This window comes from Oryctolagus cuniculus, chromosome 20 (assembly GCF_051225735.1).
Source record: "Oryctolagus cuniculus isolate XC-2025 breed Fujian yellow rabbit chromosome 20, ASM5122573v1, whole genome shotgun sequence".
Taxonomy (NCBI): Eukaryota; Metazoa; Chordata; class Mammalia; order Lagomorpha; family Leporidae; genus Oryctolagus; species Oryctolagus cuniculus.
Window position 1 is genome coordinate 9,118,363 of NC_142886.1, and position 18,602 is coordinate 9,136,964.

An 18,602-nucleotide genomic window follows, 5' to 3' on the forward strand; every position below is an offset into this window, starting at 1 on the left:
AAATTATGTGAACACACTTCATAAAAGACCACATACCAATAAAAGTGCATGAGGAGCCAGCATTGTGGCAGAGCAGGTAATTCCTCTTCCCATGATGGCAGCACCCCATATGAGCTCTGATTCAGGTGCTGGCTGCCAATCCACCTCCTGGCTAATTGCATGGGAGAACAGCTAATTACAGCCTGGTTCAAAGAGAAAGCACAGTTCTTTGATATCCCTTTCTTGGTTGCATTTTACATATCATCTAATGTTGAGCACATTATGCTAAAAATACTTTCTTGAAGAAAAACAAGGCAAGTCACAGGGCAGAATAAAATACCTTGTCACACTCAGGAGAATGGATCATATGTTTTTAATAATTTATTTTTATTAATTTAAAGAGAACAGATTTCGTGTATTTCAAAGGTACAATTCTAAGGATATAATGACATTTATCTCCTTCCCTCTTCCTTCCTTTCTTTTTGAATTTTTGGGATAACATTTTTGTTTATAGTCACAGGCAAAATGCAGCACTAAATAAAGAGTTCAACAAGTCAAAAGTAGAAAGACCGCAGTTCATGGGAGTAGACAAGCACTATCAATAATAATCAAATTCCAACATGACAGTTTCACTCATATACAATAAATTTGTTTATTACTCTGTTTATTAGCGACTACACATCGGAGAAAACATGAGGTTTTCATTTTTCATTTTGAGGTCATCAACTCCCTGTATATTTTGGATGGATTCCAGGTAACTGTTATGTTCAAAGCTCTTCAGAATCTTCTAGGCCCTAGTGTCATCATACTCATTGACAGCAAATTTATATTTACTTTCGTGAATATTTAGAAAATGAAAAATTAAACTATCTTAGATTTTTGAAATTGTCCATAATGCACTTCTCTGTGCCCATATTTTTCCTATAAATATAATAATTGAGCCCATCCTGACTGGGCTGTGCCCCCCTCCCCCACCACTACTGCCCCCCCCCCCCAACATGAAGAAATTCTTCCAGGAGATGAAGGCAGACATCAAATTCAAGAGTTCAGGGCCTGGTCAGAAACCACAGACTCCCTGGGGGAGAAGGCCCCCAAAGAGAAACCCAACCAGCTGGCTCTGAGGCAGCCCCTCCAGGGACCCACCAGTGAGGCACAGATGGCGGCAGCTGGAGCAGAACCAGCCCCGGGCTGGGACCCAAAGTCGCAGGACTCCATGGGGAACCAGGTGAGGGAGGATCTGCGAGCCCAGGCCACTGTCCGTGGGAGCCCCGAGGCGCAAGGGACTAACGCGGTCCCTGAGGCCAAAGAGGAGGGCTCAGCTCACCTGGCAGTGCCCGGCGTGTACTTCACCTGCCTGCTCACGGGGCCACCCTGAGCAGGGACCAGCGGGAGGCCGGCATCAAGGAGGCCATTCTTTCAGAGGCTGTGTCCATCATGACGATCCACATATTCAACAAAGCCCGTGACAGGGTGAAGCTGGGCGTGGACACCACTGCCAAGTACCTGGACAACCTCCACCTGCACCCCGAGGAGGAGAAGTACTGAAGATCAAGCTGCAGAACAAGCTGTTCCCGGAGCGCATCAACTGCTTGGAGGGGGCACATGAGTGTTTTGAGGCCATCGGGTTCCAGAAGGCCCTGCTTCCAGTCCTGATCAGGAGAGCCCAGAAGAGTTCTAGGTGCTGACCCAGGCGGTGGTGGCCCAGCCCCAGAGCCTGCACAGGCACAAGGAGCAGCCACTGGCTGCTGATCCCGTGGGGACCACGCTGCAGGCCTCCAAGTTCGAGCTGCCCCGCGGACTTCTTCAGCCTCATGGCAGAAGAGGTGAAGCCAGAGCAGAGGCTCAGGGCCAGTGTAGTGCAGCAGCTGAGCGTGCTGTGGGCTAAGGCCAGGCGCCAGTAGGAGGAGCAGAGGGAGCTGCGGGGGTACAGGTTCACACTGCGCATGCGCCTCCGGGACAGCTGCCTACTGCAGGAGGCGGGTGGGGGGCGCTGGGGCTTGGGTGCCCCGGGAGGGCCGCGGGCATGGTGCATGCTGTCCAGTCAGCCCTGACCGTCCTGCCCGCGGGGACCTTCTATGCCTGCAAGCGATTGTTGGCGCTGTACAGCTTCCTCTGGGAGGCCTTGGAGAGTGGCTGGCTGTACTTGGAGCTGCTGGCCTCAGGGGGCAGAAGCTGTTGGAGGAGGAGAACCTGGCCTTGAAGGAGTGCACCCTGGGGAGGGGTGCCCAGCCTGGGTGCGGGGCCCCGGGAAGTCAGACAGCAGGGCCGCGTGCTGCCCCCCAGCAGCAGGGTGAAGCTTGCTCTGCCCCCAGGTGCCCTCCGCCCTTCGACCTTCTCGTGGGACCCAGCTGTGCTGGAGGACCTCGGGCTGCTGGCCGAGCCCCACGCGCATGGCTCCTGAATCCCGAGCTCCTGGCAGCCATGGAGCAGCTCTTGTGCAACAAAAGCAGAGTTGGCCTCAAAAAAAAACCTATAATAATTGTAACTGTTGAATAATACACGGTGGTATACTTAATTTAACATCATTTCCCTGAGTACCATAAACATTTTAGGTTAAATTCCTGCAAATTTTACATTTTAGTAAGTGAAATTTTGGAATAATTTTCAATCATGTCCATTACATCTGCTGGGGATTCTTTAACTTCTTTCCCAAAGTTCTATTTTCTAACCACAACAATAAAATAAAATGCAAAATATCACACCTATTTTGGGACAATTTTGATTTGCAGGTAATGAGATTATTTACACTTCCGTAGCAGTGCTCTGTAGCAGTGCTATTGTCATTACCATGCTATGTTGTAGTATTTTTTTTTTTTGACAGGCAGAGTGGACAGTGAGAGAGAGGGACAGAGAGAAAGGTCTTCCTTTACCGTTAGTTCACCCTCCAATGGCCGCTGTGGCTGAAGCCAGGAGCCAGGTGCTTCTCCTGATCTACCATGTGGGTGCAGGGCCCAAGGACTTGGGCCATCCTCGACTGCACTCCCAGGCCACAGCAGAGAGCTGGACTGGAAGAGGAGTGACTGAGCCAGAATCCCGTGCCCTGACCGGGACTAGAACCTGGTGTGCTGGTGCCACAGGCAGAGGATTAGCCAATTGAGCCGCAGCGCCGCCTATGTTGTTTTAATTTTAACATGGGGAACCTGGGCTTACCCTGGCCTGCTTTTCGTTGGGAGGTGACCATGTCATATCCTTTCATGAAGTGTCTGTGTAACTTTCTTGTTCATAATTTTTCAGAAGCAAATACACATGGCTATATATGCAATATATATACCAAATTGTGAATTGTATGGAAAAGATATTTACCTTGGTTATTTTATTTTCCAAAGTGTAATTCTGTATACTTCTATTCCATTAACTTGACTTTGTTATGAGACATGTTGGTTTCTTGTTTTAAAATATGACAATTTTCTTTTTATTCTTTAAGAGTTAATTTAATTGATATCTTCATCCACTTACTGTATATGTGTTCACAACTTTGTTATCATTCCTAAAGAATGACTCAGTTCTGTTCACAGACATTTTGAATTTTTTTAGCATACTATGTGCATCTAAGTCTTATTTCCTGTTGCATTTTATCGTTTTCATCTATATTTCTCTTCCATCTTCCTTGAAGAGCTAACATCAGACTTTCACTCTTAACTTTTCTTGCCATTTTTATTGTGAGTTCATCATTTCAAACAAAATTCCATACATCATCTCAGAACATTCATTTGCACGTTTCCTGAGAACTGTATTGAAATAGTGGACCATTCACCCTTCCAAGAGTACACGTGCTTTAGAACATTTTATAGATTCAATGGTACACATAATTTAATGTTGATCTTGAAAATTTCCACATGCTACATTAACATGCTTTTATCTTTGTTTCCGAATTATTATGCTAAGTAACATTAATTGGTCTAGGGGTCCATGCAGTGGTGTGGCAGGTCAAAGCCCGCCCTGCAGCTGTGGCATCCTATATGGGTGCCAGTTCAAGTCCTGGCTGCTCCACTTCTGATTCAGCTCCCTGCCAATATGCTCGGGAAACCAAGAAGGTGGCCCAAATGCTTGGGCCTCAGCACCCATGTGGGAGACCTGGTACAAGTCCCTGGCTCCTGGAATCGGATTTTAGCAGCCTTTGCCATAGTGCCATTCAGGAAGTGAACTGGCAGATGAAAGTCCTCTCTCTCTCTCTGTCTCTCTCTACTTCTCTGTGGGATTCTGTCTTTCAAATAAATAAAATAAATCTTGAAAAAAATTTTATCTGCATTGTATTCCTGCAATTACATACTCTTTTGTAAATATAATCTTAAGCCTATTTTTTAAAAATTTCACCTATGTCTGCTTAAAATCCTATAAATACAAACAAATTACAAGTTTCTAGTCACAGTAATTAAAATGTCATGTGCCATGCCATATCTGAATAATTTATTTTTAAAATTACACTTCCTTTGAACATGATCATCAATTTATGTCATTGAATACATACTTTATTCCATTTCTATTTTTGAATTCATTACTACTCCTTTACTTTTTTCATTAATAGTGTAACTTAATGTCAATGATAGAACAAGTTACCTGTGGCAATCTTGGGTTAATTTACTTTGTAATGTAATCAACTTTACCTAAATTTTTCCAGTTTTCAGACAATGTTCATGCACAACATTGCATAGAATCATCTTGCATCAGTGTCATCATTCTCCTTTGCAGATCAGATATTTTGTTAAATTTCATGGACTCTTTTGTAACTACACACTTTGACTTGATTCTAGAAATATTTGCAAAGTCATTTCTTCATATCAGTATTATAGTTCAAATATATTTTGTTAAGATACTTGAAATATTCTTGTTTTAAGTTCTGTTAAATTTATTTTCTTTCATAAATTTATACATATACATATATGTGTATGTAAATATACATATATATGTTTCTTTTCCACAAAATTCCTGTATGCCGTTTTGTCAATAATACATTATTCCCTACGACTTCTACAAAATTATTCCCTACTACTCAATATCAAAATACATGCCAATCATAGCCCTGAAAGCATTTGCTCATTCTAGTCAGCATTCTCTTTTTGAACATCAAGTGGCTCACATTTCTGTAAGTTGTCTCACTCCTTCCATGTACATGATTGTACAAAATTGTGTCACTACAGCAGACCCTTTCAGATGTTCAAGTTAATGTATTCTGTTTACAATTTGTTATTTTTTAGTACTCAAAAATCAAAATTTGACCATAAATATTTATTGGTTAAGGTACTTGTATGCTCACTACAAGTTAATATATTAGTCAGCATAGTATTTTCTAATTTACGTTCCTGGAAGTTTTATTATTTTAATGTAATTTTAAGTTTGGTATTCCTCCATGCCATCTCTATATGATTTTGACTCTTTTTCTCCCAAATTACTAATTTGTGCAATATGTAATCAAAATGAACTGCCTTATATAGAGTGTATATCTCTTTATTTTGTCTTAGAATTTACCACTGCCACCTGAATGTGTGATTAGTAACCTGATTTATGACAATACTAGCACAGGGAAACAGTAGGTACCATAGTTTTGTTTATCATTTTGTGGTTATAAACTCAATTTAAATGCTGCAAGTTGTCCTAGATACTGTCATGAGTACAGGATTTCGGCACCTTATGGAGCCAGTATCATCATGGTCATCAGCATGGGATACTATATCTTTCTGGATGTTACTGGAGCTGTAAATTATTTTCTGATTTCAGAAATTTTCCAAAATACATGTCCCAGCCATTCTACAATTTTTCCAGTTTATTCTGGACCCTTTTATAGAAATACCCATCCACATGTTTGTCTTTAAATTATGTCTCACACTATAATACTCATTGTTACTTAAGGCAAAGCAAACTTTTCCCTTGCCAGGTGCATCAGGTTTGTATTTTTATTTTCATTTTTAATTTATTACTTTGTGTATATCAATATCCTCATGAAACCTAATCTTAGCACTGCCAATGTATGGCATTCTTTTGGGCATTTACCTAATAATGCCATGAATTTACTCAAAAGTGTTCAGGTAGTATTAGTAACCTCCATCTTCATGTTCTATAAAATCTCTTTTGGACATTACATTGTTTCACTGTCAAGGACACATGTGTTTTATAGTTTCTTTATTTTTAGAGACTCAAAATTGGCATTCATTTTAAATTTTCCATGCATTAGGTTGAAACACTGTTATCTTGGCTCTAAGATTATTGAATTCATTGGCATACAATTTCCTTGATTTAAGAAAGTACACATTTTCTGTAGCTTAAATGTTTATTTAGGGCTGTTTTTATCTATGTCTGTTACATCTTCTTGTGGCCTTATTTCTGCTTCTACCAAATTTGCCATTGGTATATCCAATAGTCAATATACCACATATATAAAATTGTCCCATTTCTCTACTTTTCATGTTGTATTTGATTTTGTTTACTGTAGCCTGAGTAAATAGTCAATAATCTAATTTGTGTCAGTTCTAGTGCAGGAAACTTAAGGCTACCATGATTTTCTTTATCATTGTTAGGGCATCAACTCTTCAATTTCTGGAAGCTTTCCAAACAAATTTTATATTCACAGTACCTGAGAACAAACTAGGGCTGTTCCACCAGTCTCATTAGCTGGGGAGTTCATTTTTAGCCTTATGTACATACATGTAACTTGAAATTAACCATTTACTTCAGAAATTTAGGTAAATTTTTTTGAACCTTGAATTCATTGAACTCACTCTTTTTCACAGATATTCTAGTCTAGGCTAATCCCAGCCCTGTGACCATTGTCTATGATGATTTAAATCTTTATTGTGAGATCACCATCACACTCAACATTCTATAAGTTGTCCTGGAAACATTCAGGTATACAGTGTCTCAGAGCCATCTTAACCAAGCATAGGCATTCTCTCTTCTCAAGGTAATATATACATATACATGAAAAAAAATAATTAGCTATATGTATATGTGTGTGTATATGTTTATACATATATATATATATATATATATATATATAACTTCTGGATTTTTATGGAACTCTAATTCATTGTTTGATTATTGAGTTTTTTGATTATTCAAATTTTGCACTGTGTGTCTAGATATTGGCACATTTCCTGACAATTATGTGGATAAGTGTCAGGATCTGGATGTGGTTTTGACCTCAAGATTGTATATATTTATCTACTTTTAGAGGTTGGTAGAGAGGGAGAGATGGAAATTATGAGCTACAGCTGGTGGCTTGTTCCCCATTCTTGGAACTCTAAATTATACTTTTTAGATAATAGATTTTATATTTATGTATACATTTCTAAAGTTTTGTTCTATATACAAATATATAAATAAATAAACTATATATATATATCTATGGGCTATTTTCCACAAAAATCTCTTTAATGTGCTTGTCATTAATATTGTTACTCTCAATTAATCTAATGTTACTCATAATCTTGAAAATATAATATAAATTTTATTCTAACCAATACACCTCTTTGTGTATCTCATTTTGTCTTTGAATGTATTCTTATCACCTGTGTAAATGATTAGTAGTGTAATGAAAGCCCATCCTAGAACCAAACCTATCCATATGTTGCTTGGATTTTATATTGAAAGATCATAAACATATTCAAAATTTTATTAATTTTGTTGGCCATTTTTATGTATATCGTTCATCAGAAAGACTTTTGGCTCCTATTCTCATTCTCCCTTTTTAGGTAATATACTTTTATCTTTGGTAGTTTTTGTACATAAGTGTAACTGTAGATGCCAGTATCTTTCATTTAAGTGTTTTTTTTTTTTGTTATAAATGACATATTTTCCTTACAATTATTGATTTCTTCTTTTATTTCTCAAGTATAATGCAAATTTAATACATGTTGGTTGATCCAATCCTGTTGTATATGCTTGTTATGCTATTGCTCCTACATTATTGCTGTCACTTCCAATAAGCAGATTATGGGTTATATCCTCATCTTTTATTTCTGTGACATGTATACATCATGATGTAGTATATGCTCATCCTAGCACAGAAAACTTAGCTCATCCTGGTTTATTTTTCATTGTGGTTTCATCAATTTGATGAAAATTATTATTCTTTTCCATTTTCCTTATATTGTTTATTGAACTCTTTTACTTAATTTGGGGCTAACTTCACAAACATTAATTAAACTGAAAGTAGATCTTTGAAAATTTAACAGTGGTAATGGGAGAGGGAGGAGGATGAAAGGTTGGAAACTGGATGAAAGGGAGGGTAGGGTGAGAAATATCACAGTGTTTCTAAATCACTACATATAAAATACATGAAAATTGTATAACATAAATAAAATTTTAGAAAAAGAATGAAAATAAAATTATCAGGATTGTGAAGAGAGATATATGCACAAGGATATTCACTTGATACTTCCAATGGAAATAAGCCAAAAGTTGAAAATGATAGAATAATTAAAGAATTAAGGCACCAAAAATATTCCTTGATTTACCTTCCTTGATTTTAAAATTTTTCTCATGGTGAAATATTTACTGGATTATTGTTCACCAAATTCCTTCACGTCTATTGATCACTCTATTATTTATCCTATATTCTAATTACAATCATCAAAATGTAATTCACGTGTAAAATACAATTCACGTGTAAAATGCTCATTTTTTTAATTGTTGTCTTTATTCACTGTGTGACCTGTTTATATCATCAGTATCCTATTTGAGTGGCTTCTTCTTATGACATCAACATGATGGAAATGTTTTGAATTCTCTCTGCAACTATTTTGTGCCCCAAATGCTCACGCCATCTTAACCCAATCTTTCTCAGTTCCTAGAGGATTTTTTTAGCTTTTCTGGAATTCTGGAGGAATATAAAATTTTACTTTTAATTTTCAAGGATTTAGATACAAATATCTTTCCATCAATGTTTATCTGGTAATTTTCAAAATTTTTGCTTTCTTTCCATTCTTCCTTTTTTGCATTTTAAAGAATTCAATGAACTATTTTTTATGAAATGATCTTAATGTTCTTATTGTAGTTTCACTCCTATAAAAACAGTTCTAGTCATTGTTATCAAAATATATTTGTACCCTAATAGATAAAAGTTTTAACTTGTACTTTGTATTTGAATTTATGACTATTGTCCAATTATATTATCTAATCACAGTATGTACCAATGCTAGCACTGTGAACATGTGGCCATATTTGTTGGCTTTTGATTGTGTTGTCAGTTCTCTCAAAATTTTGTAAGGAACCTAAGAAATGTTTATCTTCAAAACATCCCACATCCATCTGAGACCAGCATTCTCTTTTCCTCTTTCAAGGATGTTTTTAAGTCTTTATTGATTTTATGGATTTTCTTGATGCTGGTGTTCCTTTAAAATCACTATGGAAAGGAAATTATCTTTTCTGGATTTTAGGTTCTGAAAATTTCACATGGTTTTTACATGTAATATTAAGGAATAATTGTTCACTAAAAATTGTCACATTTTCTTGGCATTAATTGTGTTTTCTTTTTTACAAAATTACTCTATCCACTTAGAGTTGCCACCATATCATTTTTGTCATAGCATTTAAATTCTTTTTTTCTTTTGCCTTTGAATTTAATGCTATCACTCATATATAATTTCAGTTTCTTAGGTATACTGGTTCTTGCATTATGAATATGTGGCTTTTTCATTGTAGGTTTACAAGTCGCATGGAAATTTTCTAGGTTATCTTGGAATCTTTCCTGTACATACTATCTCTGAATGGTCTAACATCAATGTACTGCTTCATGCTATCAGAATCACACAATTTTTTGCTATTTGGAAGTTTTTAGGGATCTCCAAATTTATCACTACTGTTGACATTTTCAATAGCATTATGTTTTTTAACTTTTATTTAATAAATATAAATTTCCAAAGTACAGTTTATGGATTACAAAGGCTCCCTACATAACTTCCCTCCCTCCTGCAACCCTCCCATATCCCGCTCCCTCTCCCTTTCCATTCACATCAAGATTCATTTTCAATTCTCTTTATATACAGAAGATCAATTTAGTATATATTAAGTAATGATTTCAACAGTTTGCACCCACACAGAAACACAAAGTGTAAAATACTGTTTCAGTACTAGTTATAGCATTAATTCACATTGTACAACACATTAAGGACAGAGATCCTACATGAGGAGTACGTGCACAGTGACTCTTGTTGTTGATTTAACATATTGACACTCTTGTTTATGACATCAGTAATCACCATAGGCTCTTGTCATGAGTTGCCAAGGCTATGGAAGCCTTTTGTGTTCGCCGACTCCAATCTTATTTAGACAAGGTCATAGTAAAAGTGGAGGTTCTCTCCTCCCTTCAGAGAAAGGTACCTCCTTCTTTGATGGCCCATTCTTTCCACTGGGATCTCACTGCAGAGGTCTTTGATTTAGGTCTTTTTTTTTTCCAGAGTGTCTTGGCTTTCCATGCCTAAAATACTCTCATGGGCTCTTCAGCCAGATCTGAAAGCCTTAAGGGCTGATTCTGAGGCCAGAGTGCTGTTTAGGACATCTGCCATATTTTACATGAGGAAATTTTTATGTCAGGGTTCTTCTTTTGGGTTACTTTATCTTAACTTCCTGCAATATGCAATCATTTTAAAAATATGATTTAAGACTATTTTCACTAAATCTCTTTGTTTAGTTGACACTTAGTAATTATTCATACCAAACTGCTCAGTTTTATCCTAATCACAATTTATCAAATGATATGAACATCACTTTTCATTTATTTTTATTTGACTTTATTACTGTCACTATTTTATAACATCAGTCAATATCCAACTTGTATACAAGTGTTAGCATTGTGGGTTACTATTATTACTGAGAGTTTATTAACTCAAGGAAAGTGTCTAAGCTTTCCTGTCTACTTTAAAGTGCACATTTTTTCTGTACTACCTATGTTCAGTATATTCTTTCCCCCATTCAAGTTCTTTCCCTTCACTGCATCTGGATTGTGATGAGATTCAATTTAACATTGGAATTGAAATATTCCACAGTGTCCTTCTAGATACAGTTGTCTTAAAGTTTTCCATTGATTTACGGAGTGATGTTTTCTTGACTGAAAATCCTGAAGCTCTATATTTATTCTTAAATAAAATTGTGATTGTTTCTTTTTTAAAAGAATTACTTATTTGAAATGCAGAGAGAGAGAGAGAGAGAGAGAGATATCTTCCCACCCTCTGGCTCACTCCTCAAATCATGGTTGTGGCGATGACTGGATCAGGAACTAGGAGCTTCTTAAAGATCTCCCACAAGGGTGTAAGTGTCCAAGCATATGGACCTTTTCCACTGCATTCCAAGGTGGATTATAAGGGAGCTGGATCAGAAGTGGAGCAGCCAAGATTTGTTCTATTATGGGTTCTAACAAATTACTCATTCTATTGAAAGTAATCACATTCTATATTATTAATGAGAACATGAATTGATTTTACCTCTGTCATGTCATAATTACGATTGCCTGTGTATGCTATTAGTATAACAGTTTTTCGCAATATTAACACTGTGAATGTGTGGCCATCAATGTTAGCTTTTTCCTGTGTGATAATGAAATCATGAAAAGTTCTGTGATTTACAATGACATCTTTAATGACGAGTTGATCAGAGATTTCTAGATCTGGCGTAGTAATTCATGCTATGATCAGAGATTTCTAGATCTGGCGTAGTAATTCATGCTATGATCAGAGATTTCTAGATCTGGTGCAGTAATTCATGCTATGAAAATCATATGTTGATTATAGTCTAAAGATAATAGATAATTCATAATAAATTATTTATTTGTATCTTCTTATACCTATTATTGATATTAAGTCTTAATTTGCAATATTCAAGCCTATGTTAAAATATTAGTTCCTTTTGCATTTCAAAATATTACTATCACATGTATATTATCAACTCTAGTATCAATTTCTACCAATTGGTAGACTAGCAATATCTACCAATGCTAGAATAGTGAACCTGTGACCATCTTGGATGGCCTTCTCATTCAGACCTCACCTACCGGACGGTATTTCTCTACATTCTCCTGAAAATGTTGATGTTCACATTTTCTTTTATTATTTAAAAATATGAGGAGGATGTAGGGAAAAAGGGTGAGAGAGAGAGAGACAGAAAGAGAGAGAGAGAGAGATCTTCCATCTAATGGCTCACTACACATAGCTGCACCATCCAGGGCTGGACCTGACCAAGTCCAGGAGCAATGAAATCCATCAGGACCCCATGTGGGCAGTGCCATGCAGTTAACTATTTTAGTATCATCTGCTCCCTCCCAGGCACACTAGAAGTGATCCGGATCCAAAACAGTGGAGCTAGGACTCAAATAGGAACTCTGATATGGGATGTGGTGGGATGTCCCAATGCATCATTTTACCAACCTGTACACATTTTCGTAGACAAAAGTAATTCTTTTCCTTTTCAAGGTGATTCATTCTTTGCCTTCTCTGTAGTTTTAAAGGACTTCAAATCATCTTTATATTTTTAAATTAGCAAGTATAATTCTTGATACACATTTCTTTAATATTTTCCTGATAATTGTAGTGAATTTAACATTTTGACTTTTTTGTCATCATCTAATTATCATTTATCTCTATAGATTTAAAAATTTATTTATTTGAAAGTCAGAGTTACACAGAGAAGGAAAGGCAGAAAGGGAGAGAGAGAGGTCTTCCATCCTCTGGTTCACTCCAGAATTGGCTGCAATGGCCAGAGATGCGCCGATCTGAAGCCAGGAGCCAGGAACTTCTTCCGGGTCTCCCACCCAGGTCAGGGGCCCAAACACTTGGGCCATCTTCTACTGCTTGCCCAGGCCATAGCAAAGAGCTGGATCAGAAGTGGAGCAGCTGGGACTCGAACTGGTGCCCATATGGGATGCTGGCACTACAAGCAGCATCTTTATCTGCTATGCCACAGAGTCAGCCCCGAAAGATTTATTTTTAATTCCCTCTTGAAAATCATAGTATGGAACACCCTGGGATATTATATCTTTAAAATGAGTAATGACATGTATTCATGATATTCTGAAAAGGAAAATTCATTGCAGTAATAGCTCCTGTGGGCTAAATCTAGCTCATTTCTGTTTTTGTAAAAAGTTTTATTGGAATACAACCCCATCTATTTACCTATAGCTTACACATATTTTAGATGACAGCAGAGACACTACAGTCCACAAAGTCAAAAATACTTACTACCTGGCTCTTTATAGAAAAGTTTGCCGTACTAGGTTAAAATTAAAGATCTTTGGGGGCCGGTAGTGTGGCTCACTTGGTTAATCCTCCACCTACGGTGCCAGCATCCCATGTGGGCACCGGGTTCTAGTCCCAGTTGCTCCTCTTCCAGTCCAGTTCTCTACTGTTGCCTGGGAAGTCAATAGAGGATGTCCCAAGTGCTTGGGCCCCTGCACCCACATGGGAGACCAGGAGGAAGCACCTGTATCCTGGCTTTGGATCAGCATATTTCCAGCTGTAGCGGCCATTTTGGGGGTAAACCAATGAAAGGAAGACCTTTCTCTCTGTCTCTCTCTCTCTCACTGTCTAACTCTATCTGTCAAAAAAAAAAAAAGACTAAAGATTAAGATTAAAGATCAAAGATATTTGGATATGTTCTTGTAGGTTTTATCCAACATTCAGAAATGTTTACAGAATATGTAACATTGTAGGCAAGCCCTCAATAAATTAATTTAAAGGTCTATCATTTGAGCATTCATGCATTGGAAACAAAACCCAGAAATCCCATAACTAGTCTGTTGTTTTGTCAAAACAATCCCCATTATGTTTTATATATTATAAATATAATACATTAGAAAAGTTCTTATCAGAGGTGTGCATATGATTCCACAATATCCAGGGTTTTGTGTAGGATCTAATCCCAGTGAAGTTCTTACAAGATAGAAAGGATGCTATGTTTCAAATTTGAATAGATCTTACTAAATTACCATCTAAAAGAATGTATTAATATCATTAACTAATAGTGTATGAGAATAGCATTAACCTCACATTTCCAGCATATTTGATTGAGTCAAATCAATATGATCAGAAAAAATAATTTTTGTTCACTCTATGTTTTGTTAGGATCTATTTAGTTATGTGAAAGTTACAGAGGGAGAGGGAGAGACCCAGAGAGAGAGAAAGCATCCAACCTGCTGATTTACTTCTCTAATGTCCTCAATGACCAGGGATGGGCTAGGCTGAAGACAAGAGCCATGAGCTTCCTCAGGGTCTTGCACATGTGTGTCAGAATCCCAACAGCAGGGCAAAGTCTTTCTTCTTTCTTAGGCCATTAGCAGGGAGTTGGATCAGAAGTGAGCAGCCAAGACACCTACTGCACTCATATGGGATCCTGGCATCACAAGTGGTGGCTTTACGTGCAACACCACTAGACCCTTTGTTAAATTTTTTAATGGTTTAAATTCTTTATCTTTTGCAGAACTTCATAGTACAAATTACAAATATCTGCAGGTGTTTCCACGTATTTGTTCTAGCTTAATTTGCAACTTGTGTATAGTGAATTATAATTCTTAAAAATATGGGAGCCATGATGAACTAAACATGTTGTAGGCTTTTTTTTTAAATGAAATACATTGTTCATACCCAATAAAGTTCATATTTTTCAAAATTTTTTCAGCTGTTAATCTGTTTATGTTTTCATTGAGTCAAATTGTATGAAAATCTTTGCAACTCATTTTGATTTGCTTGAACTTAGATCAAAATATTTGATATTTCTGTATGTTTTATATATTTGGACTTCTGTGGCCTCAGGCCTCCTTCTTTTGTAGTAAGGTATGGTGAGCACTTGAGAGAGAGGGTTATGTATTTGTATGTGAATTCTTAATATAAATATATAACTGTTTTTTTCACTTCAAGTTCCTAAGTGGTAATTCACAAATATGGTTATATAATAAATATGGGTCTTTCAAGTCTTCAGATCATTTACGAATAATGAATATGTACTTCCAGCATGTAATGCTTATTTTTCTTGTACTTATTTATATTTTGTAAACACCAAACATCTCAACTAACTGTATTCTTATGAATTTTACATGCTTATTTAATAACTGATACAAAAGACTATAATTTGTAGGTTGAGATAGAAGCACAACAAATGAAGACTGAATCCACCACTTGAGATCTAGAAAGTTACAGGCACTGTATTTGCTTGCATACAAAAGAACAAAAGATTTTATTTTACTAAAAATAAACATATAATCTTGTTACGTTTGAAAAAAGCATTTTCAGACAAGCTCCTTAACTGACATCTGCCTTCCTCTTTATTTCTACTTTACTAAATAGGCATGGAAGGGATCTTACCATTCTCCAATCCTCCCACTACTGGCTCTTGCCAGGAACCATGTATTTGTAAAGCAAAAGCTACAATCCCATCTGAAAGCATAAAATGTAGCAAAAAATGGAATCTTTCTTCTGTAATGGAAGCAAGTGGGAGACATCTTCAAGAAACCATGAGTTCCCCCTCTTCCTGAACTGGGAGGGTTTCGCAGTTTATTTGTTCAGGTTCTATCAACTTAACAATGTCTGTGGATGGCACCACCGCTCAATAGGCTAATCCTCCACCTAGCAGCACCGGCACACCAGGTTCTAGTTCTGGTCGGGGCACCAGATTCTGTCCCGGTTGCCCCTCTTCCAGGCAAGCTCTCTGCTGTGGCCCGGGAGTGCAGTGGAGGATGGCCCAAGTCCTTGGGCCATGCACCCCATGGGAGAGCAGGAGAAGAACCTGTCTCCTGGCTCCTGCCTTCGAATTGGTGTGGTGCACTGGCTGCAGCGCGCCGGTCCCAGCAACCATTAGAGGGTGACCCAACGGCAAAAGGAAGACCTTTCACTCTCTCTCTCACTGTCCACTATGCCTGTAAAAAAAAAAAATGTCTGCAGCAAACAAATGAAACAAATGAGAGTATTGTTCACAACCCACATTTCACATTATATCAATTTATGGGAGACAAATTTCAAAGGATATTTTTGTCCAAAAGTAGAAATCATTACCGAAATTATACTTGAACTTTAAAATGAAACACTCTAAAATTTTGAAACTGTATTTAAAATAAATATCCAGGGTAATTTTTACAAACTGCATTGCAGTTACTCTGGGTAAGTATAAGTCCCTATAATTACATAGCCTACATTTTCAGAGTCAACACAAAACCAGAAAATTAAACTGCCACGTACAGAACAGTGAATCCCTTTCAGGAAACAGCCACTGGCAGTGAGGCCGGTGGCAGGGGCAGGCCTGGAGAGGAGTGGGAGCAGGTAGTCTCTGTGCCAGGCCTGCAGCACCCACTTCCTGCACCTGGGGAATTTGCTGGCAGAGCCTGGCAAGGTCACAGTGCCCCTGCAGCTGCCTTGATCTGCTGGGAGGCTACCATGCCTGGGCCACACCCATGCCACTGAAACCAAATCTCAGAGCATGGACCCTGTTGCCTACCTTAGCACCATCAGCTCCTACCTCCCATGTTCCTGGCCCATAGGCGGTTGCTGGCCCAGGGCACCACATGGGTCACCCTGCACAAGCTGTGAGGAAAGCTTGGTATGAGACAGTGTCATGAGTTTTAGTCTGATGCAGCCCAGAGTATAGGGTTGTCTGTACACAGGGAGTAACCCAGAAGCAGAAAGTCCCTGAAAGGGGTTTGCGGATCTGCAGTCTAATCAGGGTTTGCCTCCAAGGCCTCAGGAAGTAGCCAAACCTTACGGCTGATCAGAGCCATGGACTCACTCCAGTGAGACCCGGTCAAGGGCAAGGGGAGGAACCTCCAAGTACTGCTGGCCACACTGCCCACAGTGCTGTGTGATGTGGCAGCCGCCTGACTCCACGGTGCTGCTTCTGAAGAGGTAGTACCCGTACTCCATGCTGTTTGTACATTCTCCATTTCAGCCTCCCATGTCCTCCTCGAAATGAACTGTGGAGCTGAAGGACACCTGCTCCGAGTTCCAGAACCATGGCTCCCGGTCCCTCTTCTGAGGCCACAATGGTCATGGCTGCACATGGGGCTCTGGAGGCTGACAAATGTTATTTGGGTTGGGTGTGGCCATCAGTGGGGTAGAAGAGGGACGTGGGCTCCCAGTACCACTTGTCCTCTTGTCAGGCCAGGACGCAAGGAGAAAGGGTTCACAGTCTCTCCTGCTGTCCTCTGTTCTTTCTCCTCCTACATGGAGGTACCCACTGTGTGGGGCCTGTCACACTGCCCGTGCTGTAATGCTCAGGACCATCCGTGCATCACTGACAGGTTTTCTGAAGGAGAAAGCACAGGACTTCTGAGAAGCTGACGAGGCTGCTGCTGAGACCAAGGCAGGCCGCCATGGTCTGGAGGAAACCTGACCAAGGCATCTCCAGGCTGGGGAATGCGGAGGCACCTGGGAGACTTCAACCAGAGCTATAGCGTGGAGAAGAAGGAAGGGGACGCTTTGTGGCAGTGACCTGAGAATTCAAGGGACCCAGCCTGGCTGCAGGGTCCCTTCTGAGCCCCCAGCTCCACATGGGAGAGGCCTTCACTGCCCACAGGCCTGGAACAGCAGTCAGGATGCAGGCTCCTTGGTGAACCCCTGTGAGTGCCATCAGAGTAGGATTCTGGCCCCGCCACCCACTGTGTCTCAAGCAGACTGAAAAGGGAAGGACTTTCAGTTCCCAGAATGCACAACAGCCATGATGTGCTGCCCACCTTGGGAACATTGATCTAATACACAACCCAGTCTAGTATGACTGTTGATAGGAATAGGGTATGTTTCCTTCTTCCTAGGATGGATTGAGATTCAATCAAAGTAATTTATTTACTATAATATTTAGTCTTACATAATTAGAATTTTTGTTTTTTTTTTGTTTGTTTGTTTGTTTGTTTGTTTGTTTTTGATTATACGAGAATTGGATATGTGTGTCTTTTTGGTAGCTTTTTTGTAACAGAATGATGACATTTCAAAAAAAATAATGTGAATTTTTCCATAACTTTTGAAAGTTTCCTCACATATCAAAACATCATGTAGCACGCCTTGAATATACACAATTTTTTTCAGTCATGCTCCAACATCCTTCAAAAACTGAAACATATAAATCAACGAGGTTCTTATATCAAAAATATAAATTCAAAATAACTTAGTGGACATATTTACAGGATTGGAAAGGTTTCATGGAGCAGAGATAAATTTTAAAATACTCATAAATTTGAGTAGCCAAAATTTCTAATATGAAAATGCAAATACAGATGGCAGCCTGTGAAGGGAAATTGTAAGGGCTAAGATGATACCGAAGTGTCAAATTACATGGTACATGTGCCCCTCTAAAACCTGAACAAAAACCCCAAGTCAAACAGAACATTTGTTTTTGCCTTACCCACTCTAGGTGACTATGTTATTGGAAACAGAAAATGGAGAGACCCCTAGAAACAGCTGTGCTGAGAGGCCAGCATCCTGGAAGAGACCGTGCTGCCCACATATTTAGAAAACTGGGGGGAATCAGGTCCCGGCAGGGAAGGATGGAGGAGCCCAGGGCAGCACAAACTACAGCTCCCGTCCCACACGCACCCCACACACGGAGCCCACATTCTCCCTAATGACCACCCCGTACCCACTGCACAGTCAGGGAGACGCGGGGCTGCTGCCACACAGCTGCCCGGGGAAGGCTCCGGGGATGAGAAGTCGCTGAGAGCAGGG

The 18,602-nt window shown here is 38.9% G+C and overlaps 1 pseudogene; it reads left to right on the forward strand.

Moving 5' to 3' along the window:
- The first annotated feature begins 977 nt into the window (after nt 1-977).
- On the forward strand, nt 978-16,857 carry LOC149120047 (UBX domain-containing protein 6-like; annotated as a pseudogene).
- Nucleotides 16,858-18,602: the final 1,745 nt, after the last annotated feature.